The sequence below is a fragment of the Hemitrygon akajei genome, chromosome 9 (genome assembly GCF_048418815.1).
Source record: "Hemitrygon akajei chromosome 9, sHemAka1.3, whole genome shotgun sequence".
Taxonomy (NCBI): domain Eukaryota; kingdom Metazoa; phylum Chordata; class Chondrichthyes; order Myliobatiformes; family Dasyatidae; genus Hemitrygon; species Hemitrygon akajei.
In genome coordinates, this window is record NC_133132.1 from 107,485,336 (window position 1) to 107,510,786 (window position 25,451).

At 41.6% G+C, this 25,451-nt stretch overlaps 1 protein-coding gene across 1 annotated transcript in view; it reads right to left on the reverse strand.

The window, feature by feature from the left end:
- Window positions 1-25,451, reverse strand: part of LOC140733433 (CUB and sushi domain-containing protein 1-like) — a 2,013,313-nt gene that overhangs the window by 844,114 nt on the left and 1,143,748 nt on the right. The gene's annotated exons all lie outside the window — the stretch shown is intronic.

A 25,451-nucleotide genomic window follows, 5' to 3' on the forward strand; every position in this document is an offset into this window, starting at 1 on the left:
TCCTTGTAAATTTTCTTTGTACTCTTTCAAACTTACTGATATCCTTCCTGTAGGTATGTTACCAGAATTGCACACAATACTCTAAATTATTCCTTAACAAAGCCGGATAACAATTTCAAAATAACATCCCAACTCCTGCACGCAATACTTTAATTTATGAAGGCTAATATGCTAAAAGCTCCCTTTATGACCCTATTTACTTGCAACATCACTTACATGGAATTATGCATTTGTATTCTCCGGACCCACTCTTCTACTGCACTCCTCAGTGCCCTCCTGCTCACTGTGTTAGACCTACCTGGGCTGGTCCTCCCAAAGTGCAACACCTCACACTTGTCTGCATTAAATTTCACCTGCAATTTTCAGCCTTCTTTTTCAGCTGACCCCGTCCCTCTGCATGCTTGTGTAACTCACTTCGGCTAGTGGCTTGCTGGGGAGTTGGGGAGTTGATAACCTTCCTTGCTATCCACTATGCCTCCAATCTTAGTGTCAAGTGCAAATTTGCCACTCCAGTTTACTATTTCATCATGTGGAAGGGAAGGTTCAGCTTGATCTTGGAGTCAGTTAAATGATCAGTGCAACATCGTGGACCAAGGAACCCGTCTTGTGCTGCAGTATTCTAAATTGAATGTTCTAGAAGGGTGAAGTTCTGTGGGAACTCAGCAGGTCATACAGCATCAATGGAGAAAAATAAACTATCGACTTTTCAGGCTGAGACCCTTCAGCAGGACTGGAAAGGAAGGGGATAGAAGTCTGAATCAGAAGATGGGGGGTTTTCAAGCTGGAAGGTGATCGGTGAGACTGGGTGAGGAGGAAGGTGCGTGGACTAGGGAATGAGGAAAGATGCTGGGAGGTGATAGGTGGAGGAGGTAAAGGGCTGAAGGAGGAAGAAGCTGATAGGAGAAGAGAGCAGTACTTTGTGTGTGTTGCTCAGCAAAGCAGACTTGATGGGCCAGATAGCCTAATTTGTTATTTCTTACAGTTTCAAAATTCCTAGAACTGCAGAATTCCATAAGTTTGTGGGGAGTTGAAGAGACTGCCAATTCATGTTTAAACCATTTGACCATCCTGGCCCAGGACTGATTGCATCATTTGCCATCAGTGAAATTCCTTAAAATGATCGAAATTTCGGCTGGGCAGGTTGCTTCAGCCACACAAATTAATAGACTTGGGTTGTGGTTGAGGGAAAGAAAGAAAATCCCATGAAGTCGAACAATAGGACAGACAGGATCCTGAAGGTGCGAGGCTGACCATAAAAAAATTAATCTTCAATGATGCCACTAATCCTCAGACAGCTATCAAAGATACATTGTCATTTAATGTATTGCTTTAATTCTGAGAATGAAAGGGTGAACCTGTGAGGAGCATTAGATGGCTCTTGGCCTGTATTCACGGGAATTTTGAAGGATGGGGGGGTGGGGCAATCTCATTGAAACCGGCTGAACATTGAAAGGCCGAGATAGTGGACGTGGAGAGTATGCTCTGACATGTTGGCGAGTCAAGGAACAAAGGGCATAACCTCAAAAAATAGAGACATCCATTTAGATCAGAGATGAGGAGGAACTTCTTTCGCCAGAGGGTGGGGAATCAGTGGAATTCATTGCCACATGAATTGGCCATGGATGGTTGTGCAGGCCAAGTCATTGGGTATATTCAAAGCAGAGGTTAACCGGTTCCTGATTAGTCAGGGCATCAATGGTTATGGGAAAAGGCAGGAGAGGGGTAATAAATAAGCCATGATGCAATGGGGGAGCAGATTCATTGAACCAAATAGCCTAATTCTATTCCAATGTTGTATGGTTTAATTCCTTTAATTTTTTGATTTCAATCTGTTTTGAATAAAAAGCAAGAAGAAAATATAAAGTTGAACATTTAAATAACACCACAAAGTAGATTTATCAAAATGAATACAGCTGACAGATTATCATAGCCATGGATATTTAATGATTACTAAATCTGACCCCCAAGCTGATTTTCCATCATCTATCATGCTTTCATCAGAATGATTGCTTTTAAAGGATTTTCCCCATGTTCTTGTAAATAAATGATGAGTACTTTATTGGAATTGGAACTGGCTTATTATTGCCTCATGTACCAAGGTACAGTGAAAAGCCTGTCTTGCATACTGTTCATACAGATCAAATCATTACATTGTGCATTGAGGTGGGACAAGGAAAACAATAATAAAATGCAGAAAAAAGTTCAAAAGTTGCAGAGAAAGTTCAGTGCAAGGAGATAGCAGGGTGAATGATAACAAGGTAGATTGTGAGGACAACAGTCAATCTTATCATTGATGAAAGTAGAGCCATAGGTGTAGTGTATATGGATTTTAGCAAGGCATTTGATAATAAGCCTTGCATGGGGTACCTTAAGAAAGTAATGAGGCATGGGAACCAAGGGGACATTGCCTTCTGTGGGCAAGCCAGTTCTGGATCCGCAAAGCAAAGAGTGGTTGTAGACGGGTCATATTCTGCATGGAGGGTAGTGACCAGCGGTGTGCCTCCGGAATCTGTTCGGAGACCCCTACTTTTCGTGATTTTTATAAATGACCTGGATGAGGAAGTGCAGGGATGGGTTAGTAAATTTGCTGATGACACAAAGGTTAGGGGTGTTGTGGATAGTGTGGAGGGCTGTCAGAGGTTACAATAGGACATTGATCGGATGCAAAATTGAGATGAGAGGTGGCAGATGGAATTCAACCCTGACAAGTGAGGTGGTTCATTTTGGTAGGTCAAATATGATGGCAGAATATAGTATTAATGGCAAGACTCTTGGCAGTGTGGAGGATCAGAGGGATCTTGGGGTCCAAGTCCATAGGACACTCAAAGCTGCTACGCAGGTTGACTCTGTGGTTAAGAAGGTATACGGTGCACTGGCCTTCATCAACCGTGGGATTGAGTTTAAGAGCTGAGAGGTAATGTTGCAGCTACACAGGACCCTGGTCAGATCCCACTTGGAGTACTGTGCTCAGTTCTGGTCAATTCACTATAGGAGGATGTGGAAACCATAGAAAGGATGCAGAAGAGACTTACAAGGATGTTGCCTGGATTGGGGAGCATGCCTTATGAGAATAGGTTGAGTGAACTCAGCCTTTTCTCCTTGGAGTGATGGAGGATGAGAGGTGACCTGATAGAGATGTACAAGATGATCAGAGGCATTGATCGTGCAGATAGTCAGAGGCTTTTCCCCAGGGCTGAAATGGCTAGCATGAGAGGGCATAGTTTTAAGGTGCTTGGAAGTAGGTACAGCGATGTCAGGGGTAAGTTTTTAAAAAACGCAGAGAATGGTGAGTGCATGGAATGGGCTGCCGGCAGTGGTGGTGGAGGTGGAAACGATAGGGTCTGTTAAGAGTCCTGGATGGCTGCATGGAGCTTAAAAATAGAGGGCTATGGGAAAATCCTAGGTAGTTCTAAAGTAGGGACATGTTCAGCACAGCTTTGTGGACCAAAGAGCCTGTATTTTGCTGTAGGTTTTCTATGTTTCTATGGTATTTTTTAAATCATGCAAGGGAATTGTTAACACAAACAAGAGAAAATCTACAGATACTGGAAATCCGAGCAACAAACACAAAATGCTTCACAGGCCAGACAACATCTATTGAAAAAAGTAACATCGACGTTTTGGGTCAAAACCCTTCAGCAGTCCTGCCAGAGGGAATTGCTTTATACAGTGCGGTATAAGGTGTCCTTGAACCATATGGACTGGCTTTTCAGGCCTTTGTACCCTCCCATGGGAAAGGAGTAGAATAGAAAAACGTCTGGGGTGTGTGGGATCTTTGATTATGCTGGATTCTTTACTGAGACGGTGAGAAGTGTAGATGGAGTTGGTGGAGTGGAGAAGGTCCACAGTTGCAGTTTCATGTGGTCTTGGGCAGAGCAGCTGCCACTCCAAGCTGTAGTGTAGTCAGATAGATGCTTCCTGTGGTGCATTGATTATAAATAGGTAAGTGTTGAAGGAGACATGACAAATTCCCTTAGCCTCCTGATGAAGTGGAGGCTTTGGTGAACTTCCCACGCCATGGCATCCAAAAACAATAACGTACAACACTTGCTATGTCAGCCTCAGCCACTATTTCATGAAATAAGCTGAAGGGGAATGGACAGGAAGTTCTGTGGTCAAGAACGAGATTCCCAAATAGAATATTGCCTCCAGGGTGCCAGGATCCAGAATACCTCAGATCGAATCCTCCGCATTCTTAAGTGGAAGTGCGAACAGCCACGTATGTAATGACAGAGGTAGGACGAGTGACAAGGTTCTGCATAGGGAGTTCAGTGCTAAATTAAAGGGCAGGACATTCAGGATAATGTCAGGATTGCTACCCATGTCATGTGCTAGTGAGGCTAGAACTAGGAAGATTATAGAGTTTTATACGTGGCTAAAGAGTTAACATAGGTGGGAGAACACAAGTCTTTCAGATCATTGGGCTCTCTTCCAGTGAAGGTGGGATCTGTATAGAAGGGATGATTTGCACCTGAATTGGAGGGAGAATGATATCCTAATTTGGTAATGGTGCACGGTGGCATTTAAATTACAGTTGCAGGGAGATCGGAACCAGAGTGCCATAGTGGGGAGGTTGGGAAAGCAGGTGTTCATAAGATCTCAGATAAAGTTAGGAATCAAAACATTGAGTATGGTGCAACAGAATCAAAAAGGGTGAATGCAGACTGAAGATGTATTTGAATGCGCAGTTTATGCGATAAGGTAGATAAACATGCAGCACAGTTACAGATTGGCAGCTATAGAATCATGGCTGAAAGATTATCGCTGGGAGCTTAATGTCCAGTGATACACATTGTATTGAAAGGATAGGCAGGAAGTCAAATGGGGTGGCGTTGCTCTGTTGGTAAAAAATGAAATCATATCATTAGAAAGAGGTGACATAGGATGGGAAGGTGTTGAATCATTGTGGAGAGAGGCAAGGAACTGCAAGGGTAAAAAAAGATCTTGACAGGAGCTTTGTACAGACCCCAAACAGCAGTAATGATGTGACTACAGATTACTAAGTGTGAGAGAGAAAATGCATGCCCAAAGGCCAACATTACAATAGTCATGGGGGACTTCAATATGCTGGTAGATTGAGAAAATCAAGTTGATGCTGGATTACAGGAGGGGGAATTTCTAGTGTGGGTTTTTAAGAGCAGCTCATCGTTGAGCTCATTAGAGAATAAGGTGCCACACGAGGCTGCTTAACAAGCTCGAAGCCCATGGTATTAAAGGAAAAATTCTAGCATGGATCAAGCAGAGGCTGATTGTCAGGAAGCAAAGAGTGGGAATAAAGGGGTCCTTTCCTGACTGGCTGCCGGTGACTAGTGGTGTTCCACAGGGGTCTGTATTAGGATCGATTCTTTTTAATGTTATATATCAATGTTTTGGATGATGGAATTGTTGGCTTTGTTCCAAAGTTTGCAGGTGATATGAAGATAGCTAAAAGGGCAGCTAGTTTTGAGGAAATAGAGGGGTTATAGAAGGACTTATGCAGATTAGGAGGATGGGCAAAGAAATTACACATAGGAAGTGTATGGTCATGCACTTTGATTGAATAAGTTGAAGGGTCAACCATTTCCTAGAGGAAAGAAAATACAAAAAAAATTGAGACCCAAAGGGACTTGTAAGTTCTTGTGCAGGATTCACTGAAGGCTAACTTATAGGTTGAGTCTACTATGGTGCAGAAGGCAAATACAGCATTTACAATCATATCAAAAAGTCAAGAATATAAAAACAAGGATGCAATGTTGAGACTTCAGAAAGCACTGGTGAGGCCTCACTTGGAGTATAGTGAGCAGTTCTGGGCATCGTATCTTAGAAAGGATGTAGTGAAGCTGGAGAGGGTTTAAAGAAGGCTCAGGAAAATGATTCTAAGATTGAATGGCTTTTCATATGTAGAGTGCCCAATCACCTTGGATCTGTATTCACTGGAATTCAGAAGAATGAGGGGCAACTTTATTGAAACTTATCTAATGGTGAAAGGCCTTGATACAATGGATGTGAAGAGGGTGTTTCTTATGGTGGGAGAGTCTAAGGCCAGAGGACATAGCCTCAGAATAGCAGGTTGTCCCTTTTAGAGCTGAGATGAGGATTAGCCAAATAATGGTGAATCTGTGGAATTCTTTGCCACAAGCAGCTGTGGAGGCCAAGTCTTTATGTATATTTATGGCAGAGGTTGATAAATTCTTGATTGGTCAGGGCATATAGGGATGTGGGGAGAAGACGAGATTGGGGCTGGGAGGAATATTGGATCAGCTATGGTGAAATGATGGACCAGACTCAATGGGCCGAATGACCAAATTCTGCTCCTCTATCTTATGGTCTTAAATTCCACCATGGCCAAGTTCTTTTTATTATTTTGTAGATTTGTTGAGTGTGGATAGAAATGTTTGGATAAAGTTTCAGAATGAAACTGAAGATACTTCATTCTTTAAATTCATATTTCTCACCAATATATAGCAAAGCTCTGGAAGTGATAAAACCTATACACAAGGTCAGATAGATTGAAGAATCAGGTGTTCATTAGCGTGGAATCAAGTATGTGGTAAAAAAAGTGCAAAATGAAAGAGGGATGCAAAAGGAGAAAATCAGCAGCTGAGTTGGTTGATCAACATGTTGCATATTGGAATACATTCAACTTAACACTGAACCAATCACTGACAGTGAACTGAACTAGTGTTCTCCATATTATTTATTCATTTAATTATTTGTTTTCTTTTTATTTGTACAAATTGTCCTCTTTTGCACATTGTTTGTCATTCTTTGTGTGTAGTTTTTCCAGTGATTCTATATTGCTTTGTTCTACTCTGAATGCCTGCAAGAACGTAATTACCTTGAACTTCAACATTTAAAATTAGGCTATTCAACCCACTGAGACCGGTCCACAATTCAAATCTGTCTAATTTTTCTTTAACTCCATTCTCCTGCCATCTCCCTGTAACCTTCAATCCTCAAGCTCATCAAGCTCTGCCTTAACCAACACCCAATGATTTGGTCTCCACTGCTATCCATGGCAACAAATTCCACTGATTCACCATCTTCTGACTGAAGAAATTCCTCCTCATCTCAGTCCCAAAGGGACATCTGTTTATTCTGGTTGCAAGTTCCTAGTTACAGTTTATTTTCAATTGTTCACCTGATAGTTGTAGGATAATAACTGTTCATCAGCTTGGTCATTCCTGTACTGTTACATACCCTGTGGGTATCTCGTGACTGTCACATGACCATGATGTAATTGAGTCTCTGCTGGGCATAATGTAATGGTCTGCTGATGATGGAGTGATGTAATTTCCCACCAGTGAGAGGTCATGTGATGGCCTGTTTCAACAGGTATAAAAGGGGAAAGCCCTGCAGTGACGCAGGTCAGTTTGTGGCTTAATTCGTGACTCCATTATGCTGCGTGTTCATCTCATGAGGATTGTCAAAGATTGCAGAGAGACATTGATAGGATGCAAAGGTGGGCTGAGAAGAGACAGATGGAGTTCAACCCGGAGAAGTGTGAGGTTGTACACTTTGGAAAGACAAACTTCAAGGCAGAGTACAAAGTAAATGGTAGGATATTTGGTAGTGTGGAGGAGCAGAAGGATCTGGGGGTGCATGTCCACAGGTTCCTGAAAGTTACCTCACAGGTAGAGAGGGTAGTTAAGAAAGCTTATGGGGTGTTAGCTTTCATAAGTTGAGGGATAGAGTTTAAGAGTCGCGAGGTAATGATGCAGCTCTATAAAACTCTGGTTAGGACACACTTGGAGTACTGTGTCCATTTCTGGTCGCCTCACTATAGGAAGGATGTGGAAGCATTGGAAAGGGTACAGAGGAGATTTACCAGGATGCTGCCTGGTTTAGAGAGTATGGATTATGATAAGAGATTAAGGGAGCTAGGGCTTTGGTCTTTGGAGAGAAGGGGGATGAGAGGAGACATGATAGAGGTGTACAAGATATTAAGAGGAATAGACAGAGTGGACAGCCATCACCTCTTCCCCAGGGCACCACTGCTCAGTACAAGAGGACATGGCTTTAAGGTAAGGGGAGAGAAGTTCAAGGGGGATATTAGAGGAAGGTTTTTCACTCAGAGAGTGGTTGGTGCCTGGAATGCACTGCCTGAGTCAGTGGTGGAGGCAGATACACTAGCGAAATTTAAGAGACTACTAGACAGGTATATGGAGGAATTTAAGGTAGGGGTTGTATGGGAGGCAGGGTTTAAATGTCAGCACAACATTGTGGGCCGATGGGCCTGTATTGTGCGTACTATTCTATGTTCTGAAATTAATTTCACAGCTTTAAATTCAAAGTTAATTTATCTTTCTTACTTAAAACAAGGTGAATTACCACAGCTATGTAAATGACACATGAATGTATTTGTCTATTATGCTATACGAGCCCAAGGCTCTAAACTCTGGTCAATTGTGCTAATTACTATCAGAAGTCCCCTAGTAAGATGGTCTCAACCTCAGAATCTACCACAGAATGACTTTGCATCTTATTGTCTATCTGCACTTTCCCTGTAACACAATATTCACTGCAACAATAAATAATTTCATTGTGCACTCAGTGTCCACTTGATTTGGTGCACCTGCTTGGCAATGCAGATATCTCATCAGCCAATCATACAGTGGCCACTGAAAGCATGCATGGTCGAGTGGTTCAGTTGGCGTTTAGACCAAATATCAGAATGAGGAAGAAATTTGATCAAAGTGACTTTGACCATGGAATGACTGCTGGCGCTTGAGTATCTCAGAAATTGTTGATCTCATGGGATTTTCACACATGCAGAACTCAGAGCAAAAACAAACTTCTGGTGAGTGGCAGTTTTGTGAGCAAAAACTGCCTTGTTAATGAGAATGGTCAGAGAAGAATGGCCAGACTAGTTCAAGCTGACAGGAAGGTGACATTAACTGAAATAAACACGCATTCTAACAATGGTGTGCAGAAGAGCATCCCTGAATGCACATGTCAAACCTTGAAGTGAATGGGCTACAGCACACCAGATTTCACTACTATACCGAATAGTGTGGCCAATGAGTGCATTTCTTTATTTTCCTATGAATGCCTACAAGAAAATAAATCTCAAGGTAGTTTATGGAAACATTGCTACTTTGGTAATTAATTTTATTTTGACTTCGACCTATGATACACAGAATGTCTGTAGCACATAAATAAATCCTTTAACCTAGTGGCTATACTCCACATGAACCTCCTCCACTTTACTTGCATCTGCATGCCCTTCAGTTCCAATTTCAATCATAATAGGAGGCAAGAACACATTAAACTTTTCTCAGTGAATTATCACAACATTTTTTGTGTGATAGGTGAGAATACCTTTAAACAACAAAAACGAGCAATGTATTCACAGGTGGTGTTGTCAACCTGCTGATATGAACAGGCACAGCATCTGGACCACTCTTCCAGTTAAATATATTGCATAAAATTAAATAATGCAATTTCCTTCAAAGCATGGCAGAGCACAGAGCTCCCTCATGATCGACACACAGCAGGAATATTATGAGCCTGACAAGCAGAAGTATGTTATGCTGATATTAAACCTGTTACTGTATCTACAGTGATAAGGGACGCAGACAGAATCTACCAGATGTCCCTTCAGAACATAGAGGAGGAATTTCTTAGAGTAGTAACCAGAATCTTTCTCCCAGGGTCAAAAGATCAAATATTAGAGAACACATTTGAGGGGAGAGGACAAGTTTTAAAGTAGATGTGCGAAGTGAGATTATTTAACACAGAAAATAGTAGGCTCCTGAAATGGGTTTCTGGAGTTCCTGGAAGCAGATGGTGGTTTTAAAGAGGCTTTTAGTCTGGCACATGACTATGTGAGAGGGATATGTATTACGTCTGTACAGAAGACATTAGTTTAATTCAGCATCTTGCTTGGAAAGACATTGTGTTGAAGGGCCGATTCATGTACTGTACTGTTTGAGGAAGTTGAAAGATTTATTCATTTTAATTTTTATTCAGAGATAGTGAGGAACAGGCCCCTTGGCCTAACGAGCCACACCACCCAGCAACCCACTATTTAACTAATCACAGGACAACTTACAATGACCAATTAACCTACAAGCCAGTAGGTCTTTGGAATATGGAAGGAAGCTGGACCACTCAGAGGAAACCCACGCAGTCATTGGGAGAATGTTCAAACTCCTTACAAAGGAACTCAGAATTGAACTCTGACACCCCGTACTTTAACAGTGTCTCATTAACTGCTATGCCACAATGGTGATACATGAAAATATCTGAAGGGATGCTCACTTTTAAATATTAGCTCTGACTTGTTCAATTATTGGACAAAGACGCACTGGTCGGTAGTTAATTAGTCTTTGTAAATTACCACGTGATTCAGCTAGGGTTATTGGGGGGTGGTACCTGATGATCTGGCTCATTGTGCTGGAAGGGTCTGTTGCATGCTGTATAACTAAACACAAATACAAAATGGATGAAATGCAAAATCAAAACTTAAGTGGCTGAACAGACTCTGATATTAGTCTTTTAATGTGAACATAGTTAAGGATGTTGACAAAGGCTCTGCTTCCAATGGGCATGTGTTCACAATTCTGTCTGAGGTAAATTGATATGATTAAATGTTGGCAGGAAAAGATGGTGGATCGAATCCATTCAGATGAAAGAAAAATCAATTTTATTTGGATCTACTTGGAAGAACTGAAAATTTAAACAAGATTGGCCCTACATAATAAACCATATCATATTTGGCACAATTCTTTATTTTGCTAAGCTATTAGCAGCAGTCAGTTCTGAACAATATCACAGCCATGAAAGCTTGCCAGAATCAGGATCAGTTTCATTACCACTGACACTTTTGATATAAAAGTTGTTTTGTGGCAGCAGTATAGTTCAGAAATATAAAAATGACTGTAAATTACAAAATAAAGAGTGTAAAAAAAGTTAGGAATAATGAAGTGGTGTACATGGACCATTCAGATATTCAGGATTACAGTGTTCCTACATCATTGGGTTGTCTTTAGGCTCCTGTACCTCCTCTCTCATAGTAGTAATGAGAAGAGGATGTGTCCCAGATAGTGAGGGTCCTTAATGATAGATGCTGCCTTCTTGACAGATTTCAAAATTTCTAACAGAGACAGCAAAACTATTCAAATAGAACAATATATTCATAGAAAATAAAACATTAGTATATTTAACATCGAATGAAATACAACAAAATAAAGTTAAAAGAAGGTAAAGCAAAATAGACAAAGGGGCTGGAGGAACTCTGCAGATAATGCAGCAGTTGTGGAGGGAAATGGGCAGTCAACATTTTGGTTTCAGACTCTTCATCTGGACTAGAGAGAGAGGGGAGTAAGGTACAAGAGATGTGTGGGGTAAGAGCTGGCAGGTGATAACAACATGGTCATAATTTTCTACAGGGTCAGGGCCCCATCCATTTATGAATGACTAAGTGACTATAAATGATGGGCACACATGCACCAGCTTTAAATTCCTGGACTTTAACGTAGCAGAATCAGGTTTAATATCACTGGCATATGTTGTGAAATTTGTAATGTGGCAGCAGTACAGTGCAATCCATATTGAAAACTAAATTACAGTAAATATTTATGCATATATACACATTAAAAATGTTAAATTTAAGAAGTGTAAAAAGAGAAAAAAATTAGTGAGATAGTGTTTATGGGCTCAGTGTCCATTCAGAAATCTGATGACAGGAGGCAAGAAGTTGTTCCTGAATCATTGAGTGTGTGCCTTCATTCTCCTGTACCTCCTCCCTGGTGGTAGCAATGAGGAGAGGACATATGATGGATGCTGTCTTTTTGAGGCTTTACTGCTTGAAGATATCCTGGATACTGGGGAGGCTCTTGTCTACGATGGAGCTGACTGAATTTACAACTTTCTGCAGCTTACTTTGATTCTGTGCAGTACTTCCTCCACCCCACTCCCAAACCAGACAGTGATGGACTCAGTTGCCCACAGTATATCTGTTGAAATTTTCATGCGTCTTTGGTGGCATACCAAATCTCCTCAAACTCTTAATGAAATATAGCCACTGTTGTACATTCATTTTAACTGCATCAATACATTAGGTCCAAGATAGATCCTCAGAAATTTTGAAACCCAGGAATGTGAAATTGCTCACCCTTTCCACTTCTGGTCCCTTGAGGACTGGTGCATTTCCCTTGTCTTACCTTTTCTGAAGTCCACAATCAATTCTTTGGTCTTCATTTGGTCGTCAATTCATTGAGAGCAAGGTTGTTGCTAAAGACGCCACTCAACCAACTGATATATCTCACTCCTATATGCCTTCTTGTTAACATCTGAAATTCTGCTGACAATAGTTGTATCATCAGAAAATTTGAGCTCTACTTGGCCACAGAATCATGGGTGTAGAAAAAGTAGGGCAGTGGGCTAAGCACACATCCCTGAGGTGTACCAATGTTAATTATCAGCAGGGTGGTGCTGTTCTTTCTGATCTACACAGACTGTGGTCTTCTGGTAAGGAAGACAAGTATCCAGTTGCAGAGGGAGGTACAGAGGCTCAGGTTTTGGAACTTTTTGATAAGAACTGTAGGAATGATCGTGTCAAACACTACTCAATGAACAGCAGCTTCAAACAAATATTAGTATTGTCCAGGTGATCCAAGAAGAGCCAATAAGTTTACATCCACTGTAGACAAATTATGGCAAGAGATAAGTTGCAGTGGGTTCAGGGCTTTACTTAGGCAGGAGTCAATTCTACTCACATCAAACCTCTCAATGCACTTCATCATCATATATGTCAGTGCTACTGGATTATAGTTGTTAAGGCTGCTTACCCTGCTCTTCTTGATGTTTGCCCTTTTGAAGCAAGTGGGGACATCCAACTGTAGCAATGACTGATTAAACATGTATTTGAACACTCCCTCCAGTTGGTTGGCACAAGTTTTCAGAGCCCTTCCGGGTACACCATCAGGGCCTGTTGCCTCGCAAGGATTCACACTCTTGAAATAGGTTCTGAGTTCACCTCCAAGACAGATCAGAGGATCACCAGGTGCTGCCAAGATTCTTGTAACTGTAGTTTTCTTCTCCCTTTGTTGTGCTCATTGGAGAGTGAAGCATCACTGCCATTCATGGTGTTACGTTTCACTTTGCAGGGAGTAATGCCCTGCAAACCCTGCCAGACCTGACGTGCATTGGGCCCAGCACATAAATGCAATCACAAGGAAGGCTATAATTTCTTGGAAAGTTAAGGGGATTTGGCATGTCACCAAATATTATAACAAAACTCTACGGAGGAACTGCTGAAATTGTCCTGACTGGTTGCATCATGGTCTGCTTCAGCCATATGAATGCACAGAAATACCAGAGGCTGCAGGAAGAGGTGGACTCAGTCTGAAAATCATGGGCACATCTCTCCGCAACATTGAAAATACAAAGTACACTGCAGATGCTGGGGTCAAAGCAACATATACAACAAGCTGGAGGAACTCAGCAGGTTGGGCAGCATCCGTGGAAACAAGCAGTCAACGTTTCAGGCCGAGACCCTTCAGACCCTGATGAAGAGTCTCGGCCTGAAACGCTGACTGCTCGTTTCCACAGATGCTGCCCGACCTGCTGTGTTCCTCCAGCTTGTTGTACGTCTTTCTCCCCAACATCGGATGTACAGGATGCTGCCACTCAAGAAGGCAACATCCATCAAAGATCCCCACGATCCAGGACTTGATACGTTCTAACAGCTACCATGGGGCAGGAGGTACAGAAGTCTAAAGTCCTACATCACCAGGTTCAAGGACAGCTACTTACTTCATCAGGACTAAGGGTCCCAAAATGTCATCTGTTTATTGCTCTCCAAAGTTGCTGGCTGACCTGCTGACTTCCTCCAGCACTTTGAGTAAATTGTACAAGAATGTTAGGAAATGTCGATTGCGGAGCAGTCATTTCAGAATAAAGAACTCTCCTGTTGAGATCAGCTGGTAATACAGAGCAAATGTGTTTGGAAGGTAATCCCCAGATTCCATGTGAATTCCTGCTATGGTAGCAAACCTTCACTCACACAAAGCCACACAGGACAAGTGCTTCAAGAACAATTTTTTTTTTAATTTTCATCTCATTTATAGTTTCTGTACCAGTCAAAGATCAAAGTATATTTATCAAAGTTCGTGTAGGTCACCATTTACGGTACTACTTTGAGACTACCATGAGGCTAGTATGCAAAGTAACAAAACCCAACTGATTTGACAGAAAACTGGTGAGCAACATATCAACTGCCTCCTGTTTATTACGCAGTAATTATAAAAATAAATATTTTGATTGCTATCAACAGCAGAGCCAGTAAGTGTTCTGTTCTGAATATTTTAATTAGGAGGCTCTTGACAGCACTGGCTGAAGCTCGTCTTTAAATGTTTGACAAAAAATAACAATAATTAAGGACAGAATAATGCAGCTCCACAAAATACACTTCATATCAACATTCCGTCAGAATAAGTCACAGCTTGCAACCTTCATGTGTTTAAGCTGCAAAGCTCATCAATGTGTAGAGGCAGGTACATCTGTCAGCTTTGTCACACACCTCAGTTTTACATCAAGCCTATCCCACACTGATGTATGAAGGAAACCCACGCTCCCACATCTGTTTACATACAATATGAAGAAAATTCATCAGTCTTCTCTTTTCACGATCTGTTACTTGTTCTATTTATTTAGAGATACAGCACAGACAGGCTCTTCCAGCCCAGCAACCCACTTACAAAGCCTATAAAAAATATTCACCCCCTTGGAAGTTTTCATGTTTTATTGTTTTAAAACATTGAATCACAGTGGATTTAATTTGGCTTTTTTGAAACTTATAAACAGAAAAGATTATTTTCATATCAAAGTAAAAACAACTTTCTACACTAGTCTAAACTAATTACAAATATAGAACTCAAAATAGTTGATTGCATAATTACTCACCCCCTTCAAGTAGATGCACTTTTGGCAGCAACTACAGCCTTCAGTCTGTGTGGATAAGTCTCTTAACACTTTTGCACATCTGGGCACTGCAATTTTTCCCCATGCTTGTTCAAAAAAAACTGCCCAACCTCTGTCAGGTTACATGGGGATCTTGAGTGAACAGCCTTTCTAAGACCAACCACAAATTCTCAGTTGGATTGAGGTCTGGACTCTGGCAGCACCACTCCAGGACATTGACCCCAAGCTGCACAGGAATGGCTTAAAAACAACAAAGTTTTGTTCTGCTGGAAAACAAATCTTCTCCCAAATCGCAGTTCTCTTGCAGACTGCATCAGGATTTTCTCCAGGATTTCCCTGTATTTTGCTGCATTCATTTTACCCTCTACGTTTACAAGCCTTCCAGGGCCTGCTGCAGTGAAGCATCCCTACAATATAATGTAGCCACCCCCATTCTTCATAGTCAGGATGGTGTGTTTTTGATCATGTGTGGTGTTTAACTTACACCAAACATAGCATTTAGTCTGCTGGCCAAAAAGCTCAATTTTGGTTTCATCAGACCATAGAACCTTCTAGCTGACTGGAGTCTCCCACATGCCTTCTGGCAAACTCTAACCAAGATTTCATCAGGTTTTTTCAAAGCAGATTTATCTTTACCACTTTCCCATGAAGTTGTGACAGATGAAGCACCCGGGCAACAGTTGTTGAATGTGCAGTCTTTCCCATCTCAGTCACTGAAGCTTGTAACTGCTCCGGAGTTGTTATAGGTCTCTTGGTGGCTTCCCTCAACTAGTCTTCTTCTTCCATGGTTACTCAGTTTTTAAGGACAGCCTTCTGTCATCAGATTTACAGCTGTGCCATATTCTTTCTATTTCTTGATGATTGACTTAACTGTACTCCAAGGGATATTCAGTGACTTAGAATTTTTGTGTCCATCTCCTGACTTGTGCTTTGCAATAACCTTTTTACATTGTTGTTTAGAGTGATCTTTTCTTAGTTTAGTTTTTGCCAGGATACCGACTCACCAGCAGTTGGACCTTCCAGATACAGGTGTATTTTTACTACAATCAATTGAAACACTTTGACTGCATCCAGGTCTCCAAAAACAGATCTCCATTTAACTCATTATGAGACTTCTAAAACCAATTGGCTGCGCCAATGATGATTTGGTGTGTTATATTAGAGGAAGTGAATACTTATGTAGTGAAATATTTTGTTTTATATTTGTTATTGATTTAGATCACTTTGTAGGATTTGTTTTCACTTTGACATGAAAAAGTATTTTTCTGTTGATCAGTGTCAAAAAAGCCAAATTAAATCCACTGTGATTCAATGTTATAAAACAATAAAACATAGAAACTTCAAAGGGGGTGGGGGTGAATACTTTTTACAGGCACTTTAATTAAGGCAGCCTAATCACAGGACAATTTACACTGACCATTTAAGCTGCTTAACGCTGATGTCTTTGGACTGCAGGAGGAAACAGGAGCACCTGGAGGAAATCAACATGGTCTTGGGGAGAATGTACATACTCCTTGGAAAGGACACTGGAATTAAACTCTGAACTCCAATGCCCTGAGTTGTAATAGCATCACGCTAACCACTACACTATTGTGGTGCCCAGTTTTTGGCAATATTAACATGTGGAGTATATGGGGTGAATAGGGAAGGGTAGCACCTTTGATGGGGGCGGGGCCTGCCATGCCCTTTTTCAAGGCAGCTCATCCACCTTTGTTTCCCACCTGGTGTTCAGCTCTCACCTGTGGCTCCAAGTAGCTGTAACACGCGCAGCGGCCACACCCCGGTAAACCGTCTGGGCAGACGGGCCAAACCAGGTGAGGGTGGCCCATGGGTCTTCGACCCTCGCTGAGGTAAGGGATCTGCCTATCCCAGTGTGTGATGTCTGGCACTGGCAGATTGAGTGGACGGGACTGATTAATGGTCCAACAGTCAAGAAGGCAGGCTAGCAGGCGTTGGTGGAGCGCTAAGAGCATTTAGACATCCTGGTCATCCACTGCAAGAGGTGGTGATCTCTTTTACCTCACCCAGAAGGCGGCAAAGGCAAACCACTGCTGTAACCTGACAAATACATGATTTCCCAATATGTCAGCGCAGCGTGGAGGGAAGTCATCCGCCAACCGGAAATTCCAGATGCGAACATGTGAAAGCCCATCATAAGACTGTTCAGGAATACTACAAATTAGTGTAGTGGTTAGTGCACTGCTGTTGCAGCACTGGGGCATCAGAGTTCAGGTTTGATTTGGACGGCATGTATAAGGAGTTTTACATCCTCCCTGTGACCAAGTGGGTATCCTCCTACAGTCCAAATATGCACCAGTTAGTAGGCTAATTGGTCATTGTAAATTGTCCTGTGATTAGTTGAGTGGCACAGCCAGAAGGGCCTGCCCTGCTTATAAATAAATAACAACTGTTCTTGAGAACTCTGAACTTGCAACAAAAAGTATTTGCAATGCTTGCCTGTTTCTATGTTGTAAAGTATGCACTAGATATCTCGTCATTCTGCCAGCAAATTAATCTTTAATCCTCTAATTAATGGACTCTGGCTGTAAAGCCATGGGGCTCTGTTGGTTACCTTTCTCCATCCAGTCCTTTAGCCCATTGCCTACTTCATTCTTAGCTTCTGACTGTATGAAAAAAAATACAATGGCACAGGATATATTATAGAGCTCATTAGGAATATGGAACAGCATTTGGATAGCTACATGGAGGTGCAGGGCTTAGTGAATGATGGCCTGAAGGCAGGAAATGCGGACTAGCTGGATGGGCGCCATGATTGGCATAGATGTCGGGCCAACTGGCTTCTTTCTGTGCTGTATTGCAGTATGACACTATAACAAGTTGCTACAGGTAAAAGCAGAGGAGACTTCCATTACCTGGAGTCAAACAACATAGAACTTCATAGCACAATACAGGCCTTTCATCACACGATGTTGTACTGACCTTTTAAACTATTCCAAGATCTTGGGTGGCAGGGTGGAGATACTTCTCTACCAAAGGAGGTGCAAGGGGCTCAATCCCTCTACTAGCTTGAAAGTTACCCTCGGGCAAAGTGTGGCACCGGCCAGATCCCCCAGTCAGGATCACATGAAGCCACGTGAGCAGAATGCTGGATGTTCATATGAGCAGTCGGTGCATAACACAAGTGTAAAAACTTACTTCCTGTGTTAAAAAACTTACCCCTAATACCTTTGAACTTAGTCCCTTTCATCTTAAATGCATGCCCTCTGAAATTAGGCATTTCAACCCTTGAAATGAAAGAGCTACTGACTGTCTGCTCCATCAATGACTCACATGCTCTTACATACCTCTGTCAGATCTCCCTCCCCTCAGCCTCTACCACTACATATACACATTGTAAAATTCTTAACATTCTTTGTGTTCTGTATTGTAAACTCTTTAAAACATCACACTGAGTGAAGAAATTTATTTACTCATTCCTTATTTTATTAGTTATCCATCCATCCATTTAAGGATACAGTACTGAACAGGCACTTGCGGCCCAATGAGCTCCACTGCCTAGCAACGTACCCATTTAACCCTCCCCTTAAACAGTTCACCTTTCATCCTTAACCCATGACCTCAATAGGCTCACCCAACATCAGTGGAAAAAACCTGCTTGCATTTACCTTATCTACACCTTCATAATTTTGTATTCTTTGAAATCTCACATTCTTCTACACTGCAGGGAATAAAGCCTAACCTATTCAACCTTTCCATATAACTCAGGTTCTCAAGTCACAGAAACCTCCTTGCAAACTTTCAGTATTCTCTAAACCTGGACTGTTGCATCTCACAACAAGGATTTCTTTTGAAGTGTGTGATTTACTGGATTCAAATTGTGTACTAAACGTGTAAAATATTCAGATTATCTCTAATTCCACAAACCACCAGCCATAAAAATGACAACTAAATAACTTGAAGAAAGGAAATAGAAAAGTACGAACAGTCATGAGCTTTCAAAGGGGAAGGAGTTTAATTGTAATCAGAGTTTGGAGATTCTTCTAGAAAATATTTGAGGAGGATTGTCTTTAGTAATTGAATGTCAGTGCTATTCTCAATTTGGAAGCTTCTTGTATTATGGTTAAGTTTCAAGTCAAGTTTATTGTCATCTGCACAAGTACATGTATGCACAGGAGCATAGTATGAAAACCTTAATTGCAGCAGCACCACAGACTCAGAACAAAGTTACAACATACAAAAGAAAAATAAACATAAATTTTATAACACTTATGCAATAAAGAACATGATTGTCCTTTTCCTTAAAATGCTGCAAGTCCAACCATGAAAAGCCCTATCCTATAAAAGATTTCGGAAATTATTACTCAACGTATTAGGTAGCATAGTGATTAGCACAACGCTTCACAGCGCTGTTAGGGGTCCGATTCCTGCCACTCTGTAAGGAGTTTGTATGGTCCCGCTGTGACTGTGCAAATTTTCTCTGATTTCCCCGGTTTCTCCCTACATTCCAAAGATACATGTTTAGGGTTAATGACATATGGGCACAGGATGGCAGTACCAAGGTCCTGACCCATGGCGAGATGCATGTGGTCGAGAGAGCATTTGCAGTAACCTTAATGTAACTGCTGACATTAGGACACCTCTTCCTTATCTAATTACCTCTCCATGTGAGCTGAACTCGGTGTATTTAAGAGTCTGGTTTATTATCACTAAGATATGTCATGAAATTTGTAGTTCTTCAGTAGCAATATATTGCAAGACATACACATTACTTTTAAGTTACAAAAAATATAATCATGTTTTACATTTTCAATCTCATTTTCAAATGAGGCATAACATTTTTCTTATTTCAAAAATAAACATTATTCATAATGAAAAGTATATGCAAAAGAATAAACACAGTGCAAGCTCTTTACATTCTTAATGTCGCTTTGATAATCCGTTCAGTAATGTTATCACATTTGTACTCTTATGTTCTACAAATATTCTACAAATGCACAATAGAGTGCACACTAACAAGCTCCATCACTTCATGTTACAGAAACCGCACTGCGCAGACAGGAAGGCTCTACAATGAGCCGTCAAAGCTGCCAACGCATCACCAGCCTACCTGCTATCAAGGACATGCGCATATACAGAAAGGTGCTTGAAAAGGGCCAGCAACAACATGAAGGATCACATGCACTCTGCTCATGGACAGTTTGTCCCACTCTCAGAGGGACATAGGCAACTTAGTGTATGTGCCAGCATAACCAGCATCAAAAGCATTTACTTTTCACAAGCAGTAATGACGAACACCTTCACCGACTACACACCCTACCACCACAATTTCCTATCAGTCACCTTATGTATAGATACTCCTGCACCTAGCATCACTTTATGAACATAGAATCAATGTATACAAGTTACCTTATGTATTTATATTTATTATTACTATTGTGCTCGTTAACTTATTGTGACTTATTTGTGCTACATCAGATCCAGAGTAACAAATATTTCATTCTCCTTTGTGTGCACTAGAAATAAAAGTGAACAATCCTGAATCCATTTCTTTTTTTTAAAAAAAAGACCATACCACTATACCTCAAGTGGAACAATGAGGAGATAAATTCTCTGGTTATTTGAGGGGCTTCCCCACCATACTCAACCCCTCCTTCACCAGCAGCAGGAAAGAGCACAGCTGTGGTCCTTTCCCCAGCTCTTGCAGTAGCTGAAGTGAGCTTCGTGCATCCCTCAGCCGAGAATATGCCAGAGGCAGTATTCAGTTACAGATATCTCACTGTGTTGGGATGCCCACAAGTTTCAGGCAGACCTCCCTCCCCCACCCCAGAGAAATGTGTATGATTGGAATGGGTGGTGGGGGTAGATATGTTAGGAATAATAAGAAATTCTCAGATAGGCACAGGAATGAAAGAAAATGAAGGTCTCTGTGTGAAGGAAGGGTTAGGTTGATCTTAAAGTAGGCGAAAAGATCAGCAGAGCATCTTAGACTGAAGGGGTTGTGCCGTTCTATGTACAAGAGAAAAATATTTTAAAAAGTAAAACATTATTAAAATATGAACAAAAGGAGGAGATGAGCCTTCCAAACCTCCAGCACATCTGCAAAACATTTTACCATATATCTGAACTGTAACACTCATTATTTAGGAAACAAGCAGCAGCTAATTTGCATTTATTTACAAGTGTCTACAAAAGGAGACATGCTAATGAAGCAGACTGTCTGTTCGATTTTGTTTACTCAGGGGATAATGATTCGCGAGGGCATGGGAGGCAATTCCCCAGATCACTTTCCTACATCCTATCAAGAGAACAAACTTTGGTTTATCAACATCTTTTAACTCTGAACTGATTCCACAATCTAATCTGCAACTCATGCTCTCAATATCATGTATTCTTTTTTGTATTTGTACAGAACAATAGACCTTTGCACAATGGTTGGTTGTCAGTCTTTGTGTGTAGCTTTGCATTGATTTTACTGTATTTCTTTATTTTTCTTGTGAATGCCTGCAAGAAATTAAATCTTAGGTAGTATATGGTGGTGTATACATACTTTAACAGTGTAGTGGTTTGCACAATGCTATTACAGCATGAAACGCTGGAGTTCAAACTTCAATTCCAACTGTCGTTAAGGAGTCTGTACGTTCTTCTCCTGAACTGTGCGGGTTTCCTCCAGGTGCCTCTGTTTTCTCCCACAGTCCAGAGATGTGGGAGTTATTAGGTTAATTGATTATTGTAAATTGTCCTGATATTGGCCAGGGTTAAATTGGTGGCTTGGTGAGTGATGTAGTTCATTGGGTTGGAAGGGTCTACTCCACACTGCATCTTTAATATACTTTGAATCCTTCATTCCTAAGTAGAGATATCCTTTAGTCCATGAACTTTGTGCAACTTTGTGTTTTCAAATACTACAGACTAAGCTACTTTAAAAACAGTCAGAAAAGATGATTGCCATAGACCAAGAACATCTTGGCAAGTGCTCCCATTCCTCTTGCTTTTTTATCTTCTTTGTTCATTTTTTTCCCTCAATGTGGAGAACAGAGCACACAAAATGCTGGAATAACTCAGGAGAGGCAGCATCCACGATGAGAAGTAAACAGTTGGCATTTCAGGCCAAGACCTTTAGCCCCAAATGTCAACTGCTTATTCCTCTGCATGGATGTTGCGTAAACTGCTAATTTCTTCCAGCATTGTGTGTGTGTGGGACTAAAGTTTTTCCAGCATCTGCAGACTCTTCTGTCACTGAAAATAGTATTTAAATGTCTACCTCAAATTGCCTTTGACAGTGTAGTGACTTGCCTTGAAAATAATTGGTCTAAATCCAACAATTCCCCACCTAACAACAGACGTAGACGTAGGGCTTGATGATACGGCAGTGTAGCAGTTAGCTCAACAATTTACAGCAGAGAACCGGGTTAAATTCTCAACAGTGTCAGTAAAGATTTTGTGTATTCTCTCAAATGACCATATGGGTTTTTACTCCAATTGCTCAGTTTCCTCCCACATTCAGGGTGAGTAAGTTGTGAACATGCTACGCTGGTGTTGGAAGCATGGCGACAGATGACGCCGGTTACCCCAATCTCATCTTCGGACTGTGTTGGTCAATGATGCTAAAGATGCATTCACTATAAGCTTCGATGCAAAACTAATCCAACTTCTCAGAAGACAGACAGACAACAGCTTAACAAGGTGGCTCATCCCTACTTATCTCGCATTTAATATTCTCCCTTCTCACTTTAAATCTTAGACTCCCTTACCCTGGAAAACAAATTCTGATCATCCATGTGTCTCATGACGTTACAAATCCCAGTACAGTCATTCCTCAGCCTCATTTCCAGGAGAAACCTCCCAGCCTCTACAGGTTCTCCTTCCAACTCAAACCCCCAGGGCTGGAAACATTCTTGTGAATTTTTTTGCACACCCTCCAGTTTAATCACATCCAATCCTTACAGCAGTCCTGATTAAGGTGCCTCACCTTAAAGTGTTGATTTGTCATAGATGCTACCTAATCTGATAAAAAAAAGGAGATTGACACATGTACATCAAAAGCATATAGTCACCTCTGTGATGAAGTGCTGTGAGACATTGATGCAGACAATTTCAACTCCTACATGGGAAGCGACTTAGATCAGTTCTAATTTTCCTACTGTCATAACAGGTCAACAGTTGATGCCATTTCATTGGCTCTTCACTCAACCCTGAAACATCTGGACAGCTAAAATGCATACAAACAGGATGCTCTTATTTGTCTACAGCTCAAAATTCTGTATTATCATACACTACCCTTAAAACTAATCAATAAGCTTCAAGACCTCAGCCTCAATATCTTCTTGTGCAATTGGATCCTCAACTTCCTCACTTGCCGACCCCAGTCAGTTCAAATTGGCAACATCTCCCCCACAATCTCTATCAGCACAGGTGCACCATAAGGTTGTGTACTTAGCCCACTGTTCTACTCCCTTTATAATTATGACTGAGGCTAAGCACAGCTCCAATGCCATATTTAAGTTTGCTGTTAACACTTCTGCAACTGATTGAGTCAAAGTTGCCAATGAATCAGCATATAGGAGGGAAATTGAAAAACTGGCTGAATGGTGCCACAACAATTTTTCACTCAATATCGCAGCAAGACCAAGGAACTGATTAACTTCAGGAGGAGGAAACCAGAGATCCATAAGCCAGTTCTTATCAGAAGTCAAAGATGGATAGGGCCAGCAACTTGAAATTCCAAGCTGTTGGCATTTCAGTGGATCTGTTCTGGATCCAGCATGCAAGTACCATTACAAAGAAAGTATGGCAGCACCTCTACTTTCTTAGAAGTTTGTGAAGGCATGGCACGACATTTAAAACTTCGACAAACTTCTATAGATTTGTGGTGGAGCATTTATTGATTGGTTACATCATGTTGGAAACACCAGTGCACTTGAATAGAAAAATCTCTAAAAGATAGTAGATACGGTTCAATCCAACAATGGTAAAGCCCTCCCCATCTCAGAGCACATCTATATGAAGCATTGTCGAAAGAAAGCATCATACGTCAGAGACCTCCACCATCCCGAGCTTGTCGTCTTCTCACTACTGCCACGAAGGAGAAGATACAGGAGTCTGAGAACCCACACAACCTGTCGCAGGAACAGTTATTACCCCTCAATCATCAGTCTCAAAAAGGGGATAACTGCACTCAACTTCACTTGACCTTTCACTGAACTATTCCCACAACCTATGGACTCACTTTCTACGATCAAAGTTTAAATTACATTTATTATTAAAGTATGCATACATTGTACAACCTTGAGATTCATCTTTTTAAAGACACCCACAGAATAAGAGACCCAAAAGGGGGCAATAAAAAGATCAATAAACAACAAATGTGCAGACAGAAAGGGAAAAAAAACAAATCATGCAAACAATGAAAGTAAACAATTAGCATTTATTCTGAAAGTGAGGCCGCAATAACCAGCCCCAGAGCAGCCAGAGCTGGCCTACAGCCTTGGCCTCAGTTCAGCACAGAGCAGAGTAAATGTTGAGGAGCTCACAGACAAAACCTGGAGCAGCCAGAGAAGACTCACAGCCTCATTGCAGCAAGGAGAAAAGTAAATGTTGCAGAGCACTGTAACTGGTTTAGCCCTCACCTCTGGTCCCAACACCCTGCCTTTACAAGTCAAGTCACTTTTATTGTCATTTCGACCATAACTGCTGGTACAGTACATAGTAAAAATGAGACAACGTTTTTCAGGACCATGGTGTTACATGACAGTACAAAAATTAGACTGAACTACGTAAAAGAACACAGAAAAAAAAAACTACACTAGACAACAGACATACCTTGGACTGCATAAAGTGCACAAAACAGAGCAGGCATTACAATAAACAAACAAGACAATAGGGCAGTAAGGTGTCAGTCCAGGCTCTGGGTATTGAGGAGTCTGATAGCTTGGGGGGGGGGAAGAAACTGTTACATAGTCTGGTGGTGAGAGCCCGAATGCTTCGGTGCCTTTACCCAGACTGCAGGAGGGAGAAGAGTTTGCATGAGGGGTGCACGGGGTCCTTCATAATGCTGTTTGCTTTGCGGACGCAGTGTGTAGTGTAAATGTCCGTAATGGTGGGGAAGAGACCCCGATGATCTTCTCAGCTGATCTCACTATCAGCTGCAGGGTCTTGCAATCTGAGATGGTGCAATTTCCGAACCAGGCAGTGATGCAGCTGCTCAGGATGCTCTCAATACAACCCCTGTAGAATGTGATGAGGATGGGGGGTGGAAAATGGACTTATCTCAGCCTTCACATAAAGTAGAGACGCTGCTGGGCTTTCTTTGCTATGGAGCTGGTGTTGAGAGACCAGGTGAGATTCTCCCTCAGGTGAACACCAAGAAATTTGGTGCTCTTAACGATCTCTACCGAGGAGCCGTCAATGCTCAGCGGAGAGTGGTCATTCCATGCCCTCCTGAAGTCCATCTGGTCTGGCATTTAAATCAGCCAAACATCAGGTCGTTCTTTACTCTACGACCTGGGCTTTGTTGCATCAATGTGCGCTGGGCCAGGACCCTGCGGCCACACAGGCCCCATGCCTGACTTTTCCAAATCAGCCTA